Source organism: Microcaecilia unicolor, chromosome 5 (assembly GCF_901765095.1).
Source record: "Microcaecilia unicolor chromosome 5, aMicUni1.1, whole genome shotgun sequence".
NCBI classification, from domain to species: domain Eukaryota; kingdom Metazoa; phylum Chordata; class Amphibia; order Gymnophiona; family Siphonopidae; genus Microcaecilia; species Microcaecilia unicolor.
Window position 1 is genome coordinate 259,875,557 of NC_044035.1, and position 24,873 is coordinate 259,900,429.

Consider the following 24,873-nt stretch of genomic DNA (forward strand, 5'->3'; position numbering starts at 1 on the left):
ATTATGTTCAACAAAGGCGGTAGGTAGATAGGTGGTCTAAAAAACGGGACACTTAAATGTGTACCTGTATTTTACAAACTGTGCAGAAGCTGCACAGTTTATACTATAGTCATATCTTCACTCCCAAAGTAAGCCAAAAGTGTACACATAGAAATGCACACTCACATTTCTGTGTACATCTCAGAAATGGTGCTTTCTATAAGGATTGGAAAGAGACAATGCAGCACAAATCATAGTTTCAGCTTTCTGCCACCAGTGTTTTCTGACAATAAAACCATGGTACAGTAGTCAGTTATCTCATAATGAAACATTCCCTAGTCTTCAAACTACTCAAGATCCTACAAATATCAAAGGAAAGCCAGGTAATAAATAAGCATTGCACTGGAATGAACTGAACAGAGAGGAACCAGCCTTCCCTTTGGCCTCTGTCCAAGTACTACTCAGATGATCTAAAGAAAACACAACATTTGTCCTGGGAATGTAGCTGCTCAGGACTTGATGCTATTGTGAGAAAACTGCTTACAGAGTTGCCTGCCCACTTGATGGGTCATGTGTCAGAGTAGTTGCTCTAGCCTGTTGTTAGAACACCTGTAGACTGTGAAAAATTGAAGGAAGAACTTAGGAAATTGGAAGACTGGGCATCCAAATGGCAGATGAAATTTAATGTGGACCAATGCAAAGTGATGCATATTGGGAAGAATAATCCGAATCATAGTTACCTGATGCTAGGGGCCACCTTAGGAGTCAGCAAAAAGATCTAGGTGTTGTTGTAGATAACACACTGAAATCTTCTGCTCAGTATGCAGCGGTTGGCAAAAAAGCAAACAGGATGCTAGGATTTATTAGGAAAGGGATGGTAAATAAGACCAAAATAATTATAATGTCTCTGTATCACTCCATGATGCAACCTCACATTGAGTATTGTGTTCAGTTCTGGTTGCCATATCTCAAAAAAGATATAGCGGAATTAGAAAAGGTTCAAAGAAGAACAGCAAAAATGATAAAGGGGATGGAACTCCTCTCATATGAGGAAAGGCTAAAGAGATTAGGGCTCTTCAGCTTGGAAAAGAGACAGATGAAGGGAGATATGATTGAGGCCTACAAAATCATGAGTAGTGTAGAATGAGTAGAAATGAATTAATTTTTTACTCGTTCTGAAAATACAAAACTAAGGGGACACTCAAGGAAGTTACATGGAAATTCTTTTAAAACAAATAGGAGGAATATTTTTTCACTCAACAAGTGGTTGGGCTCTGGAACTCTTTGCCAGAAGATGTAGTAACAGCGGTTAGCATATCTGGGTTTAAAAAAGGTTTGGACAAGTTCCTGGAAGAAAAGTCCATAGTCTGCTATTGAGGCAGACATGGGGAAACAACTGCTTGCTCTGTGATTGGTAGAATGGAATGTTGCCATTATTTTGGGTTTCTGCCGGGTACTTGTAACCTGGCTTGGCCACTGTTGGAAACAAGATACTGGGCTAGATGGACCATTGATCTGACCCAGTATGGCTATTCTTATGTTCTTATGTGCTTCACTTAACTCCATGCTTGCTGATATACTCTGCACTTGGCAATAGGGCCAATAGAATACCTTTTTTGATTGGAGTACAAACCAATTGTCACCACCTGCTCTCAAGTTCCGTAATAGCTGATGCCATGCAGGGCAAAAGGTTGATAGCCCATCTCAATCTGCTGCCTATGCTTGATAAGACAATGTCATAGGGTAGTCAGAACCACCAGTCACTGTATGTAGTGGATTCAAGCCAGCACTGAAAGACTGCAGGCTATAGGACTAGGGCCGCACAATGTAGATGCTGAACATATCTAATATAATAATTTGCTCCTGCAATGTTCCAATGTCTCTGCCTGCGTTCGTAACCAGCTCCTGACATCACTCTCCCACAGTAGAAGCCTGCTTGCTTGACTATATAATTGAGCTGTGACCGATGTGCCGTGCATGCACAGAACAGCGATTCTCCTCTCTCCCCTGCCCCCCCTAGCCACCCAGCGATTCTCCTCGCTCCCCTGATTACCTCCGTCGAAGCGGCTGCGTCATTGAAAGCCCTGCCTGTCTCCAGCCTTCCCTTCAAGTTCGTTCCCTCAGAGTCCGACCTTCTGACGTCATTTCCTCTTTCCGCGAGGGCAGGACTCTGAGGGAACGAACTCGAAGGAAAGGCTAGAGACGGGAAGAGCTTTTCTATAACGCGGCCGCTTCGACGGAGGTAATCAGGGGAGCAAAGAGAATCGCTGAGTGGCTGGAGGGGGGGCAGGGGAGAGAGGAGAATCACACACACTCTCTCTCTCACAGACACACTCGCACCCAGACTCACTCTCTGTCACACACACACACTCGCATACTCACTCTCTCACACACAGTCACTCTCACACACACTCCGAGGAAAACCATGATAGCATCCATTTCATTTGTGTCAGAAACAGGCCTTTTTTACTAGTCATATATAATACCATCACTAAGGCCATACCAAGGGGAGGGTAATTTTATAACAGGTCATCTACATTGGGGGCTGAGTAGATGCCTATTTTGAGTTTATTTTATAAAGACATATAAATGCCTAGGGGCTCCTTTTACAAAGCCATGCTAGCGATTCCCACATGGCAAATGTGATGAAGCCCATAGGGACTGAATGGGCTTCATCACATTTGCCGCACCAGAATCGTTAGCACGACTTTGTAAAAGAAGCCCTATGCATTTTATAAAATAGTGTCACAAAAACTTCAGAAATTATGGCTAAAATGCAGCCATGTACAGTGATGTGAAACCCCTCCCCCCCCTACCGATTGTCCCTATTATTGCATGAATGGTTTCTGAGCTTTAAACAAAGTGTAATATTTGTTAAAGGGACTTTGAGTAAACATATCACAATTTTTAAATTATTACTTCATTATTTAAGGAACAAAGAAATCCTTTTACTAAGCTGCAGTAAAAAGTGGCCTTAGCACACCCTTACACAGGTTTTTCCCACACGCTAAGGCCATTTTTACCACAGTCAGAAAATGGTCAATTTTCTATTTTTTCTATTAATGGTCATGTGCTAATGTTGCCATTAAGGCGCAGCCATTACAACGAATTCTCTGAGGAAAAGCAAGACATTGTTTCTCATATATGGGTGATGTCATCCGTCAGAACCCAGTGTGGATGCTGCCCAGCATAATATCTCTTTAAGAGGCCTTTGGCAGTGTCCCACCACACATGAGTGGGTGCCTTCCTGCCCAATGTGTGAGAATGGGACCAGCAGTCTTACATTTCCTGCAGAGCAGAGAAGTCACGTCTGTGATCTCCGCTCAGAACATCAAACGTTTTCTTTTCGTGGTGATTTCCCTTATGAGTTTTTGCACTTCTTCTTCACATCTTTTTTTTTTCTCTACTTCGGTGTGTGCCCCAGTGAATTTTGTGCATTTCTGACCTTTTGTTTTTCGCCCTAAGACTTTTTAGGTTGAACTAGGTTCTATCGATGATTTTTGGATGTAGTTTAAATTTACTCCCCTCACCCACTGAGCCCTTTGATTTGGGCTGTTTTTCACTACATGTCCCAAAAGGCACCGAGTATATTAAAGTATTGTGCTTGGTACATCGGGATTATTTTGGCCACTGACCCCCCATATCCAGTGTATCCAGTGCTTGGGACCGAACCATGAGGGTCTTGTGTCTCAGTCCAGTCCTTCAATGTCGGCATCGGTGACATCAGGCCAATAGCTGTTGAGTCTATTTCAGACACAGGGACTTTGGGTATCGGCATCAGCTGCGGAACCGGTGCCCCGAAACCAGCTGGTGCTGGGCTTGACACCGTAGAGGCACATGCATTCCACATACTTGTCTGTACCACACGTTTCAGAGGACTAGCACCCAGGGCTGCTGAGAAGGTGGGGGGCAGGGGAAGCAAAATTCCCCACGCTCTGTCCTCTCCTGCTCCTACATGCCGCCCAGGACCCAGATAATTACATTAACACGATATCACGTTAATTCAATCATCCGGCTCCTAACTCCTCCCGGCATACAGGAGCACTGGAGCTTGAAAGGACACAGCAAGGGAGCAGTGACTCAGAGACAGAAAGATGCAGGTGTGGGAGCGGGGCAGCGGTCCAGGTGGGGTGTGCGTGCGGCAGTCCAGTCCTGCCCCAAGAAGCATCGCTAACCTTCAGCGCATGATGCCGGGAGCACTGGAGCATCAGCACCACTGGTCTCTGAAAGGCGTCAGCACCGAGAGAATTGTTATTCTTCCTTGGTGATGGTGCCAAGATGCCCAGTGCCCTCTTGCCATGACATGGTCTCTTTGGCACCAATAAATCTGAAGTCTTTCTCCGTGCCAGCTCCCCAGTCTTTACTCATGCCTGCCTTTCATGAGAAGATCCAAGCCATGCTCAAGGAGAAGCTCGGGGGCTTCTGCAGATGCAGACTGCTTAGGCATCGAGGGCACTTACACCAGCCATAGCACAGCCCCAACTGCCTGAGGAGACTCATTCTGGAAAAAGGTTCCAGACACCACAGAAAGCTCAGGCATTGAGGGTGCTTGTGCCAGCCATAGAACAGTCCCAAATGCCCGAGGAGGCTCAGTCAAGGGAGAAGTCCTAGATGCTGGTCCAATATTGAGCATCGGGGTTGGATGCACTCATCCAGTGCAGCCATTGACATCGGGGAGAAATATTTCTGGGGTCTGAAGGCAGACCCATACCTCAACATTCTTCGTTGCATGGCCATCATTCTGGCAGACAAGTGCAGACTTGTACTTCCCATAAGGGGTACTTTGCACAGTCTGATTCAGACCTTTCTGGGGAGTCTGAGGGGGATACACAATACTCCTTGGCAGAGGAGTCTTATGATATACTATTTGACCCCTTCCCGCCACAGGAAAGGCGTAAAAGTCCTCCTGAGGGCTTATCTTTCACAAGCTTTGTACAGGAACTAGTGAAGGCCATTCCTTTCAAACTGAAGACTGAGGGTCAGCCTAGAGCTGTGTTGCTCACTGTTCTGGACTATGAATCTCTATCTAGGTGCCTCTGTCTGTCCAAGTGACACCTCATAAAATAGACACTTTGTACAGAGGTCAAAAAGGTCCAGTTACCACACCATTCCTTGGTGGTTGAGTCTGCCCTCAAGGGAGCATGGAGATCAATGTCTCATACCTCTGCTCTTCAGGGCAAGGTGGCCCCAACCCTAATCTTCTATGGGAGGCAGCTTTATAAGACCTCAATGCTTGTCAACTGCATTTGGACCTATCAGCTCTATACTACTATCTATTGAGGTGTAGACTGTGCTCGTGTTCGCAGGCTGCTGGGTTCACAAACTGAGCCAGAAACAGTTTTGTAGACAATATTTGACTAGAGACGACACCTTTGATATTTTGACATTAAACCCAGTCTCTCCACTCTGGTAAAGTAATGAGCACATTTTCCTGGCTGCATGTCTCAGATGTTGATGTTCCCTGTTGAGAAAATAATCTTTTGGGGGACAAGGTGAAAGAGTTCACTGACTACATTAAGAATCTCTCAGACACCATGAAGTCCCTTTGTCGGCCGTCTCCATTTGCATCTTCCTCTTCTGGGAGACATTTGGGTGGGCCTAGAAGCAGTAGTTACTACTCTGGTGGGTGTATGTTTACCCATTCTTCCCATACTCCTCAGCAAGCCCAGTTCTAGTGCTCCCTCCTGCATCAAGAGCATACCCAGGAGGCCCAGTCTGCTGTCCAGTCATGGCATGGAGTGAACTTTTGACTGCCTTCTGGAAAGCATAGCTACCTTCAAAGTAGCACTCTCAGAAGATCTGCCAGAATGGGGGGAACCTGACTTTTTCAGGAAAGGTGGATCTTTGTAACCTCCGACTGGTGGGTTGTTCAGATAGACCAGCTCAGTTACACTCTGAATTAGAAAAGGAAACCACTAGCTTACCCACCAAGACCTTCATACCTCAGCTCTCTACACAAAAGAAGTATTAGCAGAGCAGCTTTCTGCCCTTCTCCAGACTAATGCAGTAGAACCCATTCCACCAGGGCAAGAAGGGACAAAATTCTATTCCAGCTTCTCCCTTGCAACAAGGAACATGGGGGAATTTCCTCCCAGCTACAGCCTCAGTGCCATGAAAAAATATCTAGGTAAAGAGAACTCCAGGATGATTTGCCTAGGCATCCTTCTTCTCATGATTCAGGTGACTGATTGGCTATGCTCTCTGGATTTTAAGGACACATGCACTCACATTCTGATTCTGCCAAGCCACGGGAAGTATCTCAGATGTCAGGTGGGACAACATCACTACCAGTACCATGTTCAGCCGTTTAACCTAGGGTCAGCTCCCAGGGTGTTCACGAAATTTCTAGCAGTAGTTGCAACATTGTTCTGCAGTCTGGGAAGTCCATATGTTGCCCTACCTGGGTAAGTGGCAAGTCAAGAACACATTGAGAAAGGGTGTTCAAGTGTTCATGCACAGAATTATTTGAGTGATGGAACTTCTGCAGCTTCTCATCAACTACCCCGAGTCCCAACTGTGCCTTGCAGCCCTGCTGGATGTGGTGCAAGTTTAGGCCTTCCTGCCTTGAACTAGAATGAATGCCCTCATTTCCATTGTCACTTAAGTCCGCAGCAGCTAGCAGTTCACAGCTCGGCAGATGTTGAAGTTGCTAGGCCATAAGGCCTTCACAGTACACGATATGTGCCTACTCTTCAGAGGCACCCAATGGACCCTAGCTCCCCAGTTGTAGCAGATTGAAGAGAACCTAGTGAATATCATTCAGATCTCCCCAGAACTGTCTCAGCCATTGCTCTAGTGCACATTCCCGACCAGTGGCATACCTAGGGTAGTTGACACCCGGGGCCGGTCATTTTTTAACACCCCCCCCCCCCCCCCCACCCCCCAAATCCAGTACTAGGCATACCGAGAATACAAAACATCAGGACCTATAGAGCGATTCTACCATACCATAAGCAGTAATTTCTACGAGTCACACAAGGAAAAGGAAAGCATCTTAAACACTACAGTGAGCACTAGAACATCAATTCACCTATTGTAAAACAAAACCAGACAGAATAATACAGATCGTCGATCCTGCACAGTCAATGCCAACTGAAAGCCATGTCTTTTTCACAAACACAGATACACCCTAATCCACTATAGAATAAGTAGTAATATTTAAACTTTCTATTTAGACAAAAATTAAACTGAACCCCCAAGATGCCAGACTCTGCATACGATGCAACACCACAGAAACAGAAAACGTCCCCTAGTACTGTGCAAAATATAAAGACAGCAGATGTAAATTTGAAAAAACTAACAAATACCAATCACCACTTTACAAATTAACAAATAGAAATAAAACAAATAATATCATTTTATTGGACTAATACATTTAGCTTTCAGAGGCAATACAGTATAGTGCTGTTACATTATCCTATCCTGACCTGAGGAAGGGGGTTTTGTTCTCTGAAAGTTAAGTCAAAATGTATTAAAATTAGTCCAATAAAAAGATGACCTTATTTACATGTTCTACTTATAAACATTTATTAACACAGCTACAGTACTATATCCTAAAGCAAAATAATTAAAATATATATTTACAGTTTGTTGTCTCTGGTTTCTGCTTTCCTCATCTTCTTTTTATTGTCTTCCTTCCATCCAGCATGTCTTCGCTCACTCTCTGCCATCCAGTGTCTGCCCTCCCTAATGTCCCTTCCATCCAGTGTCTGCCCTCTCTCTCTGCTCCTTCCATCCACATCTGCCCTCTATTTCTGCTCCTTCCATCCACCATCTGCCCGAGTCTGCCATCTCTCTCTCCCTTCCATCCATATCTGCCCTCTATCTCTGCCCCTTCCATCCACCATTTACCCCAGTCTGCCCTCTTTCTCTCTCCCCCTTCCACCCACCATCTGCCCTTTCTCTCTGCCCCTTCAATCCGTCTGCCCTCCCTCTCCCATCCATCCAAGGTCTGCCCTCTCTCACGCTCCCCACTTCCATCCAGGGTCTGTCCCCTCTCTCTCTGCCCCCTCTTTTCAGCCCCCTTATTCCACCTGCCCCTAGTTCCAGCCCCAGCCCACATCTCCCACCTGCCCCCCTTTTCAGCCCCACTATCCCACCAGTCCCCAGCCCTTTTCTCCCATCAGTCCCGAGCTTCAGCCCCAGCCAGTTCTCCCTGTTCCCTTTAAAGCCCCCAGTTTCAGCCCCTGCCCCATTTCAGCCCCCAGTTCCAGTACTAGCCCCCTTATCCCAAATACCCTCCTATTCAGCCCCCAGTTTCAGCCCCCTTCATCCACCACATGCCTTGCATCCCCCCTTTTCAGCCCCAGACCCATTCTCCCACCTGCCCCAGGCATGGACCCATTTCCCTCCTGCCCCCTTGTCAGACCCCCAGACCCCTTCTCCCATCTGAGCACTCCCCTCCCCAATCCCCTTCTCCCCTATGACCACCCCCACCCTCCCCAATCCCCTTCTTCCCTCTGAGCACCCTCACCCTCCCCAATCCCCTGCCACATACCTGGCAGAGAAGAAGGAACAGCCTGGTGACAAACTGAGCAGGGTGATACAGCCTCATGAGTGGTTTCTCAATAAGAGCATTGCCCATCAGCTCTTCTGAGAGTGTGACCTTTTCTTGGCCACTCACCTCACCAACAAAGTACCTCAGTTTTGATCCAGGCTCAGGTCACATATTCCGTATATGTTTTCTCCAATCCCTCTCATAGGAAAGACCTTTTTCAAACTTCGGCAAAGCTAGGAACCATGATTCTCATCGCTCTGTGCTAGCCAAGGCAAATCTGGTACTCTTCTTCTTCCGAAGTGCTGTGGAGATTGGACTGTTTTCCAACCTCATCTCTCAGAATGAGGGGTCTCTTCTACATTCCACCTTCTACTCCCTGACCCTTATGGCCTGGATGCTGGGAGCGTACACTTTGCCTCCTTGCAGCTGCTTGAAGATGTCTCCAAGGTCTTGCTGACTTCAAGAAAGCATTTCACCAAGAGGTTTTATATTTTCAAATGGAAGAGATTTGCCGTGTAGTGTGGAGGTAAGTCCATCCTACTAGCCCTGAACAAAGACTGCTTGAATACCTTCAGCACCTCTTTGAGTCTGGTTTGAAGACCAACTCTGTAAGGGTTCACCTTAGTAGTGCTTATCACTATCTTGGGGGGGTAAGCCTGTGTCTGTACCACCTTTAATTGTTCTCTTCATACAACATTTCCCGTTGACAAAGCCCCCTCTCAAACTTCCGTGTGATGGGATCTCAGCGTCATTCTCACCTGATGAAAGCACCTTTTGAGCTGTTAGATTCCTGTCATCTTGTGATCTGGAAAGTCGCTTCAGCTCGCAGAGTCAGTGAGCATTAGGCCCTAGTGGCAGATCCACCTTAGATGAAATTGCATCACAACATGGCAGTTCTTTGTACACACCCTAAATTCCTTCCTAGGCTGCTGTTGGACTTCCATCTTAATCGGTGTGGAGGGGTATTTTCAATATGGCATCTAAATCCAGTTTTGGACATTTTGCTGAAAATGTCCAAAACTCAAGTGTCAAACAGCAATTTTCAAAGCAGAAAAACGCCTATCTTTTCGTTTTAAAAATGGCCATTTCCTAGACATTTTGTGCTCAATGCATTTTTCTTTTGTGACCATTATTGGGGAAAAAAAAACATCCAAGGGAAAAACGCAGAAAAACAAGCCACTCTCAGTTCACTGGTCACACAGACATCACTGCAGAGCAGTGGGGCACCATAGGGGGCACTGCAATAGACATCACATAAAAGGTTCCAGGTACACATCTCACCATTACCCCCTTATATTGTATGGGGAGCCCCCCAAAATCCACTAAAAACCTACTGTAGCCAACTGTACACTACTACAATATACCTTATGGCTGCAGGTGTGACCTATATGTGGGCACAATAGGTTTTCAGTGGGATTTGGCCACGTTAACTGATTAGTACAGGAATGCTTACTCTCCACCCACAGACATACCCCCTCCATCAAAAATGTAAAAACATTTTTTAGCCTGCCTTCTCTGTTTGGAGATAATAGCTCTCACTGTGGTTCAGTGGAGTCCTAGAACTTTAGAAATGGTTTTGTAACTCTTTCCAGACTTATATATTTCAACAACTTTTTTTTTCATTCCATCTGAAATTTCCTTTGATCATGGCATAGCATTCTGCTAAGGTTCAATATATAGTGAGATTTAGATTCAGTGGGGCTGGCTGCACACAAACTTGGCTGTGTTCAATCAGCTGAATCTAATTATCAATTAAATTTGGTTGAAATGGTTCATTAACTAAGGGGGGCAGTTACCTTTTTTGCAGGGGGTGATATGGGTGTGAAAAACTTTGTTTCTTAAATAAAGAGTGTGTATGTTTGAGAGAGTGTGTGTGAGAGTGACTGTGTGTGAGAGAGAGAGAGTAAAAGGCACATGGTTCGGGGCTTCAGTAATACAAAGCAGCAGAGGAAATAGTAAGGCAGTACAAGAAAATCCACTGTCCTTCCCACTAAGAAGTTGGCTCCTTATGTTCCTGGGTGTTAATTATGCTCCAGTCACGATGCGTTTTTGGGGGGTATGCTCAGTGAGGTGTATGCATTAGATGAAGCAAGGGCCTTTTCAGTAATGGTCCCAGAGTTGTGGACCCATCTGCCCGAGTTCTGACAGAAGGAATTGAACTATAGACAATTTTGTAAGGGGTTAAAAACATACAAGCTTTTCTACTATCAGGTATGGTCAAGCAATCTTAATGGTTTCTATTATGTAAACAGGTAAGTTTTGCAGGAGCCTGCCTGCCTTGTGCTAATGAACCAGCAAGTTGCTGCACCACCTTCAACAGTAAGAATATGGGCAACTAGTAAAAAAGGCCTGTTTCTGACACAAATGAAGCGGGTGTAATGTATCTCCACGGAGAGGTGAGCCCTTGAACACGATGAAGGAAACCCTCACCGGGCTGTCGGCCAAAACCCTGAGTCCTCTCTGTGCCTCCCGCCGTTCCCCAGGAGTTGAGCCCCTGAGTTCGGGCGGCCAGCAACAGAGAGAACAAAGTCCAGCACAAAGTCCACAGGGTTAGACCAAGCAGCAGGTCACAGCAAACCAGGGCTAGGCAACAGGTCAACACCAGGCAGCGGTCAATAGAAGGTCCAGGAACAGGCAGGGGTCAGTACCAGGCAGCAGTCACTAGAAGGTCCAGGAACAGGCAGGGGTCAATACCAGGCAGCGGTCAGAAGCAGGTCCAGGAACAGGCAAAGGTCAGAACCAGGTATCCGTCAGAAGTAGATCCAAAGCACTGCTACTAATCAGCAAACCAAGTAGAAGCCGAAGCACTGATAGACTGAGGGCAGAGCCTTAAATAGGAAGGAATCAGGCTCAACCAGGCACAGCTGAAAACAAGATGGCAGCCCCCATCAGGAACACCCTGCGACCAAATAAGGGCTTCCTTCCTGCAGCTGCCACCTCCAAGATGGCTGCCCTGGCCTAACAGCCCTCTCCTAGATGGCCGCCAAACCCTGGAATAAACCTGAATCCAAGATGGCCACCAGTGCCCAGCTCAGAACAGCCAGGAAACGTGACAGCGGGCGCTAGCAAGGTTTTCCTCGGAGTGTGTATGTTAGAAAGAGAGTGTGTGTGAGAGATGGAGTGTGTGTGTCATAGAGAGAATGAGAGAGAGACAGAGACAGCATGTGTGTGTGTTTGTGTGAGAGACAGTGTCTATGTGTGTGAGACTGTGTGTGTGACAGAGAGATAGAGTGTGATAGACAGGGAGTGTGTCAGAGAGAGTGTATGTGACAGACAGTGAGTGAGTGAGTGAGGGTGAGCCCCCACCCCCCTCTCGCAGGGCCCCCCTCCCCACCCCCACCTCTCTGGTCTCAGGACCCCCTCCCTCTCCCCTGCCCCACCTCCAGCCATCTATGTCCAGTGACCCTCCTCTCCTCCTGCCCCCCTGCAGCTACCCATGTCCAGCGACCCTTCCCTCCCCACCTCCAGCTACCCATGTCCAGCGACTCTCCCCTCCCCCCCGGTGCATCAAACCCCCTCGTCACCCGCAGCTGCCAGTGGTAATGGTGTCTGGCCGCTGCTGCTTCCCCTATTGAGCAGCAGCAGCTGCTACAAAAAGAAAAGAAGCGATAAATGTTTTTAAACCCAGCCCAAATCATTCGCAAATGCCCAAGTCTTACAATGCAGTCTCTGCAGCCGCTCCTCCTCTCGCCTGTCACGTCACTGCGCTCCTCCAGGGTCTTACTCCAGGGGCAGTGACGTGGAGGCGAGAGGAGGAGCGGCTGCAGAGACTGCGTTGTAAGACTCGGGCATTTGTGAATGATTTGGGCTGGGTTTAAAAACATTTATCGCTTCTTTTCTTTTTGTAGCAGCCGCTGCTGCTCAACAGGAGAAGCAGCAGCGGCTGGACAGCGTTACTACTGGCATCTGCAGGTGGCGATGGGTTTTAATGCGCCAGGGGAGAGGGGTGTTTGATGTGCTGGGGGGGAATGGGTGATGCCGCGCTCGTAGTTTTTTGATGCGCCGCTCCCTGCCACTTGCTCCGAAGTGGCAGGGAGTGGCACACTGACAGCTGATTCCCAGGCATGGGGAGGAGTAGGGAAACAGCCTGTTTCCCTACTCCTCCCCCTGCCTGGGAATCAGCTGTTAGTGACGTCATCCTGGCTATGGAGCCTAGCTCAGCTACTCCAGGAGCCATGGACACAGGCAGTCCCACATTAGAATGTTGGTGGTGAGAATTATTATATAGGATGGATTCCTGTGCAATCCAGAGGGAACATTGCTACATGCACACATTTTTGAAAATCTGTATTCAGCAGCACTTAACCAGATAGCAGTATTTGATGTGCTTTTTCACCTGTTTTATCCCCATGCTGAGTTTCATCCTATTCTAGCTAGATAGGGTGAAAGTTGTAGCCTGTTTGGGGGGGGGGGGGATCAGGACAGTGGGATAGATAAATGGAAGAAAACTGTAATGTTTGAATATGATAATGTGCTTCTTATTTAGTTTGACTATGAAATCACTTTAATATGCTTGTAAGGTTCTGTCAATAAAGATGATATTACATAAATTTTCACAGTTATTTTGCCTCCAGACAGGCAGACAGATGGACAGACAAACACATCTGTTGGGTTGGAAAGAATAAAAAAGTGTGTTCTAAGCTATCCAGAATATCACTGCCCAACCTTGATAGTGAGTGTTGGTCACTTTTTGAATGCCAATGCTGAATATCCGGATTTTTCCAGCTACGATGGCTGTTTTTTTTTTTTTTTTAAATCAATAGGTGAGCCAACCCTCCAATGACTTCTTTTGAAACTTAGTCTTATAAAGTGGAGAAAAAAGATCTCAGATTGTATTGCTCCAAACCTTTATGCAAGAGCATTATTCAAACCAACTGTCCACTGAGGCTAAAAATTGATCTGTATGTGTGTAGTTTCAAAACATACCCCTGGGACATGCCTCCATCTCCCCACCTGCCCCCCCCCCCCCCCACCCCGAAAGTATACGTGCAGTTCTAATTTTCTGGCAGGTCATACCAAGTAACCAACCTGGAATATTTTGGAACTGCACCAAATCGTTTCCTTTTCCCCTTCATCTAGAGTGGAAGGTGGAGTCATCTATTGACCCATTCTTAATACTTTTTTTTTTATTAAAATCATCACTACATGTACTGTCAAGCAACTGAAAATCCACTTGTACAGATTCAACCATCCTCCTTACACAGCTACTTTTACACACATAGATCTTGACCAACCCTTTTAACAATTATCCCTAGAGGATTAACCAACATCTGGTTTCTTAACCAGAGCAGGAGAAAATGTTGGGATTTGATCAAGGAAGCATACAACAGATTTTTCCTTTTGCTTGGCATGAGAAATTATTCTCTAAAAGAATTTAAAACTGTGCATGTGATCAAAGTATTTTTTTTTGTAAAGGGACTTATATGGGAATTCTGAGCTCTGAAGTCCTCCACAGAAAATCTGTACATTGCTCTGTTTCACCCTGTCTTCCAAACTTGGCAGTTGAAACAGTAAAATAAATATATGTATATTTTAGGCATGCATGAAGTACAGACTGCCTAGAGGACAGAAGTTTGTAATCTTAAGGGGAAGTGGAATGAGTCTGGTAACTGGGAAATGGGGGTACTGGTGAAGAGAGAATGGAGGTATAGGAAAAGAGGGACAGGAGAAGAATAAAATGGAGTGAAGAAGAGAATTGAAGACTAGACAGAAAAAGAAACATATGAAAATCAGTGTTGGTATCATCGACAAAGAGGCAAACCTTACCAGACAGCCCTTCAGCAAAATTGCTTACAAAAATGTTAAAAAGAACCGGCCCAAGAACCGAATTTTGTGGCATACCACTGGTAATATTCCCTTCCTCAGAGTGAGCTCCGTTTACCACTACCCTCTGTCGCCTTCCACGCAACCAGTTGCTAACCCAATCAGGGCCCATACTGAGGGCACTCAACTTATTTATTAGTCATCTATGTGAAACTGTGTCAAAGGCTTTGCTAAAATCTAAGTTCACCACATCTAGCGCTCTCCCTCGATCCAACTTTCTGGTCACCCAGTCAAAGAAATTAATCAGAATTGCCTGACAAGAGCTGCTTCTAGTGAAACCATGCTGCCTCAGGTCCAAAAATCCATTGGATTCCAGGAACTTCACTATTATCTGTTTTATAAACATTTCCATTAATTTACTTACCACAGAAGTCAGACTTAACAGCCTGTAGTTCCCAATCTCTTCCTTATTTACACTTTTCTAGAGAGGAACCACATCTGCCCTTCTCCAGTCCTTCAGGACCATTCTCAACTCTAGAGAAGCATTGAGAAGGTCAGCCAGCAGAGCCACCAGAACTTCTCTAAACTACTTCAGTCCTGTCAGATGCATTCTATCCGGCCTCATTGCTTTGTCCTCCTTGAGTTTAGCTAGCTCCTCATAAACACAGTCCTCTGAAAATCTTTCAGGGTCTACACACCTCCATTCCTATTTGTGTTTGCCTTCTGCAGTACTGCTCCTGGCCCTTCAGCTGTGAACATAGAACAGAAATATCTGTTAAGCAATTCCACCTTATGTTTATCAGGTGTTTATCACATATTTCTCTCCTTCTTGTTGGCATGCACACTTGAATGCAGGTATATTCCTGTGCAATTTTATAAGAAAAAGGATGTTGGATTATTCTTCTGTCCCCAAAGGGCTCACAGTTTAAGTTTGTACCTGAGGCAATAGAGGGTTAAGTGACTTGCTCAACATCACAAGGAGCAGCAGTGGATTTGAATCAGGCTTACCTAGTTGTCAGCCTGATGCTCTAACCATTACGTTATCCTCAACACTAGAATATCTTTTCTCACATACAAAACATGCTTTACATGCAGATAATGCTTTATAAAACAACCCCTATAGTTGGCTTCCAACTGGTGGTAGAACATTCCTTGCTGCTGCAGCAAGTATATGAAAAGAGTATCAGTACTGCTGATTGACCACCTCCCTCCCTTTCTTCAAACACAGTCTTCAGACTCACCTCTTCTCCCTTGGCTTTGAATGGTAACTCTGGTCTTAAAATGTAGAGATGTGCAGCTGTAATTTTTTTTTTTTCCTTTTCTTTCTTTTACTTTTTTCCACATTTTCATTTAATTTTTTTAATTTACTTTGTTTCATTTTGAAATGTGCAATAAATTCATTCATGATGCATCTACATTGATTTTGTGCATGTAAAAATCATATTTATATGCATAAAATTGAATTTGTACACATCTACCTGTTCCACTCCACTATAAAATAATGAGTGGAGTGGAACGGTTAGATGTGAAGCGTCTGTTTACGCTTTCCAAAAATACTAGGATTAGGGGGCATGCAATGAAGCTACAAAGTAGTACATTTAAAATGAATCTGAGAAAATGTTTCTTCACTCAACGTGTAATTCAACTCTGGAATTAATTGCCAGAAAATGTGGTAAAGGCGGTTAGCTTAGCAGAGTTTTAAAAAGGTTTGGACGGTTTCCTAAAAGAAAAGTCCATAGACCATTATTAAATTGGACTTGGGGAAAACCCACTATTTCTGGGATAAGCAGCATAAAATGTTTTGTACTTTTTTGGGATCTTGCCAGGTATTTGTGTCCTGGATTGGCCACTGTTGGAAACAGGATGCTGGGCTTGATGGACCTTTGGTCTTTCCCAGTATGGCAATACTTATGTACTTAAAAATTGGCATGCATAAAATGAATCAAAGTGCATGTTGCTGTTAAAATGAAGTCATGAATTTTATTGTACTGCACCATAACTTGGAGGTGTTTGGATGAATGAATGTGATTGTAGGGTGTTCTAGATTAGAATACTATTCCATGAAAGACACCGCAAGAAACTATGGGGCCAGTATTCAAAGGCACTGCTCACTGGGTAAGTGTCAGTGAGAGGGATATTCAGTGGCACTAACTGGATAGTTAAGTATGTCCTCTGACTGCCTTGGCATCCAGGCAGTCCATGGACGGAGGGAAAGGGAATGGGATTTGATATGTTGCCTTTTTGTGGTTACAATCATATTACATACAAGTGCTTATTTGTACCTGGGGCAATGGAGGGTTAAGTGACTTGACCACAGTCACAAGGAGCTGTGGTAGGAATCAAACCCAGTTTCCCTGGTTCTTAGGTTGCTGCACTAACCATTAGGATACACCTGCTCTCCAGCTAAAATAGATCTAGTTAATGACCATATTCAGACCAGTAACCAGATAACAAACTGGATAAAGTCAGGACAAGTTAGTAATATGGGCTAGAGGCCAACCAAAACTGTTTGTTTGGTTTTGTTTCAGTTTCAGCTGAAACCAAAACTTCTACCAAAACTGTCTGAACACTTTCAGATGAAACCGAAACTGTAGCCGAAACTACCTGGTTTTGATCGAAGCTGAAATCAAAACTGAAAACTGTGGTTGTGTGATGTGAACCAATGAGGCCCACTGGGGATTGCCAGAGTTTATAGCCAGCAGCCTTCAGCTAAATCCAAAAGAGATTATTACCCTCCAGTCCCAGGAACTACAAGCACAGGCTGACAACTGGGAGAACCATTTTAACAAGGACTTCTCAACAAGTCTGGCATGTTTAGGTTCCCAAGTCAATGCAGATGTAGTAAATATCCTTTGAGACAGGAACTTTGTGAGAACATGTTAAAAAAAAATCATGATTACCAGCTTTTTATGCTTACCCAAACTGTGCATATGTAACAAGAGAAAATAGCATTGAGATGTTTCCCATTTTGTGTTTAGTTATACAACTGATTAAGGGCAAGCATGATATAGATTCTTACTAAAATAGGGTAAAGGAGTCCAGACACTGGTCTACACTGCAGACATACCAGCCTGATACACAGTCCAGACTATATGCTCTGAAAAATTGCAATCAAGAGCAATACATTTCTCAAATAATTTTCTAATATATAAACTTCATTTAATTATAGTATTTCCTTACTAAGGGCCCTGTTTACTAAGGTGCGCTAGTGGTTTTAGTGCATGCACAAAATTAGCACTCGCTGTGTAGGCGCCCATAGGAATATTGTGGGCGCCTACACAGCGCGTTAATGGTTAGTGTGCACTAAAAGCACTAAAGCACCTCTAGCGCGGCTTAGTAAATGGGGCCCTAACACTATAAGCAGACCAGTACTTTTGCTTGAAAATAATCACTGCAGGTTCCTTTCTCATAGAATTCAACTTCCGCATGCCACAAGTTTGCTTAAAACGCTGCATCTTGATCATGACCAACAGAGTCTGGAAATTCTTTATAATCACCCAAATAGTATGCAAGCCAGAATATATATATAATAACTTAAATAATGAAAGTGTATAATGTGTATCTGGATTTTCAGAAGGCGTTTGACAAAGTACCTCATGAAAGTCTCCAGAGGAAATTGGAGAGTCAAGGAATAGGAGGTAGTGTTCTACAGTGAATTAAAAACTGGCTAAAAGATAGAAAACAGAGAGTAGGGTTAAATGGTCAGTATTCTCAATGGAGAAGGGTAGTTAGTGGGGTTCCCCAGGAGTCTGTGCTGGGACCACTGCTTTTTAACATATTTATAAATGACCTAGAGATGGGAGTCACTAGTGAGGTAATTAAATTTGCTGATGAGGATTGTGAAAAATTACAAGAGGACCTTACGAGACTGGGAGACTGGGCGTCTAAATGGCAGATGACGTTTAATGTGAGCAAGTGCAAAGTGATGCATGTGGGAAAGAGGAACCCGAATTATAGCTGCGTCATGCAAGGTTCCATGTTAGGAGTCACGGACCAAGAAAGGGATCTAGGTGTCATCATTGATGATACGTTGAAACCTTCTGCTCAGTGTGCTGCTGCGGCTAAGACAGCAAATAGAATGTTAGCTATTATTAGGAAAAGAATGGAAAACAAAAATGAGGATGTTATAATGCCTTTGTATTACTCCATGGTGCGACCGCACCTCAAATATTGAGTTCAATTCTGGTTGCCACATCTCAAAAAAGATATAGTGGAATTAGAAAAGGTGCAGAGAAGTGTGACGAAAATGATAAAGGGGGTAGGACGACTTCCCTATGAGGAAAGGCTAAAGTGGCTAGGGCTCTTCAGCTTGGAGAAAAGGTGGCTGAGGGGAGATATGATAGAGGTCTATAAAATAATGAGTGGAGTTGAACGGGTAGATGTGAAGCGTCTGTTTACGCTTTCCAAAAATACTAGGACTAGAGGGCATGCGATGAAGCTACAATGTAGTAAATTTAAAACGAATCGGAGCAAATATTTCTTCACTCAACGTGTAATTAAACTCTAGAATTCGTCGCCAGAGAATGTGGTAAATGCGGTTAACTTAGCGGAGTTTTAAAAAGGTTTGGATGGCTTCCTAAAAGAAAAGTCCAAGGACCGTTATTAAATGGACTTGGGGAAAATCCACTATTTCTGGGATAAGCAGTATAAAATGTTTTGTACTCTTTTGGGATCTTGCCAGGTATTTGTGACCTAGATTGGCCACTGTTTGAAACAGGATGCTGGGCTTGATGGACCTTTGGTCTTTTCCAGTATAGCAATACTTATGTACTTATGACCATATTTTACCTCCAAGCAAAATAGCCTCCCCACTCATGGACCTCAGCTAATGAAAACTGAAACTGTAAGCCACAGTGCTTTTACAATGGCTGACTTTACACCACACTTGGCATGATAGCTGATGTCATATCTCCACAGAGAGGCTCATTCCTAAGGAGACTATTATCCCAAATTTAGGGGGGTCTTTTACTAAGGTGCACTAGTGTTTTTAGCTCATGGTAGAAATCACCTGGCGCTAAACACTGAGATGTCCATAGGAATATAATGGAAGTCTGAGCGTTTAGCGCGAGCTGATTTTTAGCACAAGCTAAAAACATTAGCGCACCTTAGTAAAAGACCTCCATAAAGACTTAAATCCCTGCTAAACTTTTGTATCAAAAGCATTTATTTGGAGCACTCTATTTACCAAATAAATTACTAGGCAAGACTGTATTATCTGCAATAACATTACACACACAAAATATAGTGGAATTAGAAAAGGTACAGAGAAGGGCGACGAAAATGATAAACTGGATAGGCCGACTTCCCTATGAGGAAAGGATGAAATGGCTTGGGCTCTTCAGCTTGGAGAAAAGACGGCTGAGGGGAGATATGATATAGGTATATAAAATACTGAGTGGAGTGGAATGAGTAGATGTGAATCACTTCTTTACTCTTTCCAAAAATACTAGGATTAGGGGGCACACAATGAAGCTACAAATTAGTAAATTTAAAATGAATCAGTGAAAATATTTATTCACTCAACATGTAATTAAACTCTGGAATTCGTTTCCAGAGAATGTAGTAAAAGCAGTTAGCTTAGCAGGGTTTAAAAAAAGGTTTGGATAGCTTCCTAAAAGAAAAGTCCATAAGCCATTACTAAAATGGACTTGGAAAAATCCACTGCTTATTTCTGGGATAATCAGCATAAAATGTATTGTACAGTTTTGGGATCTTGCCAGATACTTGTGACCTGGATTGGCCACTTTTGGGAATAGAATCAGACTGTCCCAGTATGGCATAGGGTTACCATATGGCTCCAGAAAAAGGAGGACGGATTGAGCCAGCCGGGTTTTACTTCCATTGCTTTCAATGGAAGTAATTGCTTTCAATCGAAGTAATTGCCCATTGCTTTCAATGGAAAGCAATGGAAGTAAAACCCGGCTGGCTCAATCCGTCCTCCTTTTTCTGGAGCCATATGGTAACCCTAGTATGGCAACACTTATGTACTTTAAAAAAGAATGCAAAGACTACCTTACAATCCCTGGTGGTGTAATAGTGTAGTCAGGGCAGGAATGATCCCCAATCGCTGTTGCGCATATCAGCTCTACTATCAAAATGGCTGCTGTGACCTCTTACACTAGAGGTAATGTCAGCCATTTTGAGAGCAGAGCTAGCATGGGATTGTAAGATAGGCCTGAAGGGGGCACCTATAGGTGGCAGGGGGAAAGACAACTCCTATTTGGAGGGGAGGGGGAGTGAGAGATAAAACACATTCAGTTTTGGCTGAAACCAAAAGTAAAAATGAAATTTGATTGGCCTGTAATGTGGGCTACTATTAAGATGTGTTGTTTTATCACTAGCTCATGCAGTTTTAGCACAGGTCTCATTTTATGCAGTGAGACCTAGTTACTAATATGTGGAGTTAATAGTATAACATGTTTCAGTCCTAGACCACATTCATAATTTCCCCCTTTGCTATTATGGCCACTAAACAGCACCACTGGTCAGAACTGAAACCAAATATTCAGCCCTGGCCAGTATCCAGATACAGGCATGAAATATACAATCTTATTTTAACCGTGGTTGTTGGCATTTAAAAAAATGCTGATCCCCATGGGCTGAATATCATCCCTTGTATTTTTAAAAATGTTATACAGCCAATTAGTGTGTTTATTATTGAAAGAGTAGCTGATAAGAAATTGCCCATGTTTTGTGCACTAGATTAAATCCTGAGTCTAATTATTTGTTTTAACTTCCTGGACCTCCCAGTAGAAGAAAAGAATTGAATTGAAGATCATCAAACACAGAAAGGGCATTCTGTAACCTACGCACTCGCAATTATGGGCTTCTTCCATGCATAAATTTATAGAATACTAACTCTTACGTGTGTAAGTGTACATCTACCCATGAAAGTGCCAATGGGCTGCCTACATGCTATTCTACAATGCAAAGGGGTGCATACCTGGGCGGGACCTAGGCAGGGCTCCCACTTATGCACACAACTACAGAATTCCATTAGTAACGTTCATCCAGTCTATGGCTGGTGTAAATGCAGGGGTGTAAATATTAGGCGTGCTGAGATTGAGTTATGCTAGTATTCTATAGTGGAATCTGGCAAACAGATGTCATTATAAAATAGGTTCCTACTGCACAGCAGAGATGTCTACTTATAGAATTGCCCCCAAAGAGACTTAATAAAGATACTGGCTTTCTAACCCACTAACAGCAACTATAAAGGCCCTTTGAAGCATAGAGGTTTTTTGATATTGCCACTTCTATGAGCACCTCCATGGATCCCTAACGGCATCAGAAGCATACTAAGGCCTGGATGAGTGCTTCTCAATCTTGTCCTAGAGCAGTGATGGCGAACCTATGGCATGCGCGCCATTGCCTCAGCCAGTTCCAGCCCCCACGCCCCGCCCTCCGAGCACCAGGGCCCACCTCCGAAATTTAAAAGTCATACCTGGTCGGGGTTAAAGCGGCGTCAGCGGCAGCAGCAGCAGTGAAAAGCGTACTGACTCGGTGCGCCTTCAGCCTTCCCTTCTGTCTCTCAAGCTCTGGTCCCGCCCTCATTTCCTGTTTCCGCAAGGGCGGGACCACAGAGCTTGAGAGACAGAAGGGAAGGCTGAAGGCGCGCCGAGTCAGCACACTTTTCACTGCTGCTGCTGCTGCTGCTGCCGCCGACGCCACTTTAACCCTGACCAGGTATGACTTTTACATTTCGGAGGGGGCCTTGGTACTCGGACGGAGGGAGGGTGGGCTGCTCAGGAAAAGCTTTTGTCTTTGACGCCATTGGAACTGGGAGGGAGAGGGGAGGGGGGATCCTGGCCCTGGAACTGGGAGGGAGAGGGGACCCTGTGGAACTCAGAGGGAGGGGGGATCCTGTTGAACTGGGAGGGAGGGAGACCCTGGAACTCGGGGGGAGGTGGAGGGGGGACGAGGGGGAAGGGGGAGAGGGAGGGGGAACGAGAGGGAGGGGGACGAAGGGGAGAGGGGGATGAGGGGGAGGGGAGGGGGAACGGCACTTTGTGATAAATAATTAGATTTTGGGTTGCTGTTTGGGCACTCGGTCTCTGAAAGGTTCGCCATCACTGTCCTAGAGCATGCCTAACCAGTAGGGTTTTCAGGTTTACCCAGATGAATATGCATGATAGGTCTGCATATATATATGTATGCACATGGTATATATATATATATAAATAACTAAAGGATTGGAAAATTCAAAAGCTAAACAGGTGTGTCACCACTCTTAACTTTGGGATCCAAATACAGGATCTAAATTAAATTATAACCAACGAACCTCAAACCACCTCATGGACACCCATTGCTACTAAAGCTTGGTTTGCCATTCGAATGAGGAGAAAATTACTATCACTGGTTCAAGTGGAGAGGATTGGAGAAAAAAAGGCACCCAAAAAAACTCAAATATAATTGAGAAAACTGGATGGTCTAAAAACTCCTCGCCTCTCCACAATCAACCAAAGTTAAAAGGTGCACCACCCCTAGCAAATCTACCCCCCACTACTTCACCTATAAACCCACCTGAACAAAAACCTATCTGCCTGCTACAAAATGTTGCTGGCTTTAAGCACTCTTTTATAACTGTACAAATATTCCTTATTCCTTATTGGTTCAAACCATTCAGCAGTCACTTATCTGTTTGCTGTTAGCGCAGGACTTCTTAGGAATACTACATTCAGGCTGGAGAAAGTCGAAGGTGGAGCTGGTACCGGTGCTCAACTGTCAAGTTACATGAACCACCTTCCGTGTCTCTTTAACAATTGCTATTCAAGTTGTCAGAAACACCTTAAATGTCTCTCTGATAGTCACATATCCGACAAGTGCGCCTTGTTTCGCCAAAATCTGGCTGCCTCAGGAAAATTGCAAAATTAGGATCCTACTCAGGACCTCAAAATTATCGAACTTGTTCACAGTTTAAATTCACAGAATGGCGCTAAGAAGCAGATCGCTACCCGGAAATATAAACCCTGCCACGTAACAACTATAGACTGGAAACACCCCGCCTCCAAGAAGGCTGCTCCAATCACAGTGTTCCATGACTGAAAGGTGGCCTGTAAGCTTTAATAATAGGCATTCCACTCTATATTACGATTCAAACCTTGCGGTTCCACTGTTTGTAGAAGATCCAAACCATCCAGTTTTCTCAATTATATTTGAGTTTTTTTGGGTGCCTTTTTTTCTCCAATCCTCTCCACTTGAACCAGTGATAGTAATTTTCTCCTCATTCGAATGGCAAACCAAGCTTTAGTAGCAATGGGTGTCCATGAGGTGGTTTGAGGTTCGTTGGTTATAATTTAATTTAGATCCTGTATTTGGATCCCAAAGTTAAGAGTGGTGACACACCTGTTTAGCTTTTGAATTTTCCAATCCTTTAGTTATTTATAGTTCTTTAAAGATACGGATTTGGAGAGTCCCAGTAGAAATATTTAGGATATATATATATATACCATGATCTGTTCCATATTTGCTATGTTCCATGTATGTTACCATGTATGTAAGCACCTTAACACAATAACATTTGTAATTCTGTTACCCAGAAATGGCAACCGCCATTACGGCAAATGTAAGCCACATTGAGCCTGCAAATTGGTGGGAAAATGTGGGATACAAATGCTACAACTAAATAAATAAATAAAAATATGATGGATCTTCATTGTATGCAAATTTCTCATCTGATTGGCTAGATATGCCTACAGGACAGGGTTAGAAGCACTGGCTTTAATCTCTGTTAATTAAACCCAGAATACCTGTACTGTTTCTTTACTGATATTAATAAGAAAGAATAATTCTCAAAAAAATACAGATGTACAGTGGGGGAAATAAGTATTTGATCCCTTGCTGATTTTGTAAGTTTGCCCACTGACAAAGACATGAGCAGCCCATAATTGAAGGGTAGGTTATTGGTAACAGTAAGAGATAGCACATCACAAATTAAATCCGGAAAATCACATTGTGGAAAGTATATGAATTTATTTGCATTCTGCAGAGGGAAATAAGTATTTAATCCCTCTGGCAAACAAGACCTAATACTTGGTGGCAAAACCCTTGTTGGCAAGCACAGCGGTCAGACGTCTTCTGTAGTTGATGATGAGGTTTGCACACATGTCAGGAGGAATTTTGGTCCACTCCTCTTTGCAGATCATCTCTAAATCATTAAGAGTTCTGGGCTGTCACTTGGCAACTCGCAGCTTCAGCTCCCTCCATAAGTTTTCAATGGGATTAAGGTCTGGTGACTGGCTAGGCCACTCCATGACCCTAATGTGCTTCTTCCTGAGCCACTCCTTTGTTGCCTTGGCTGTATGTTTTGGGTCATTGTCGTGCTGGAAGACCCAGCCACGACCCATTTTTAAGGCCCTGGCGGAGGGAAGGAGGTTGTCACTCAGAATTGTACGGTACATGGCCCCATCCATTCTCCCATTGATGCGGTGAAGTAGTCCTGTGCCCTTAGCAGAGAAACACCCCCAAAACATAACATTTCCACCTCCATGCTTGACAGTGGGGACGGTGTTCTTTGGGTCATAGGCAGCATTTCTCTTCCTCCAAACACGGCGAGTTGAGTTCATGCCAAAGAGCTCAATTTTTGTCTCATCTGACCACAGCACCTTCTCCCAATCACTCTCGGCATCATCCAG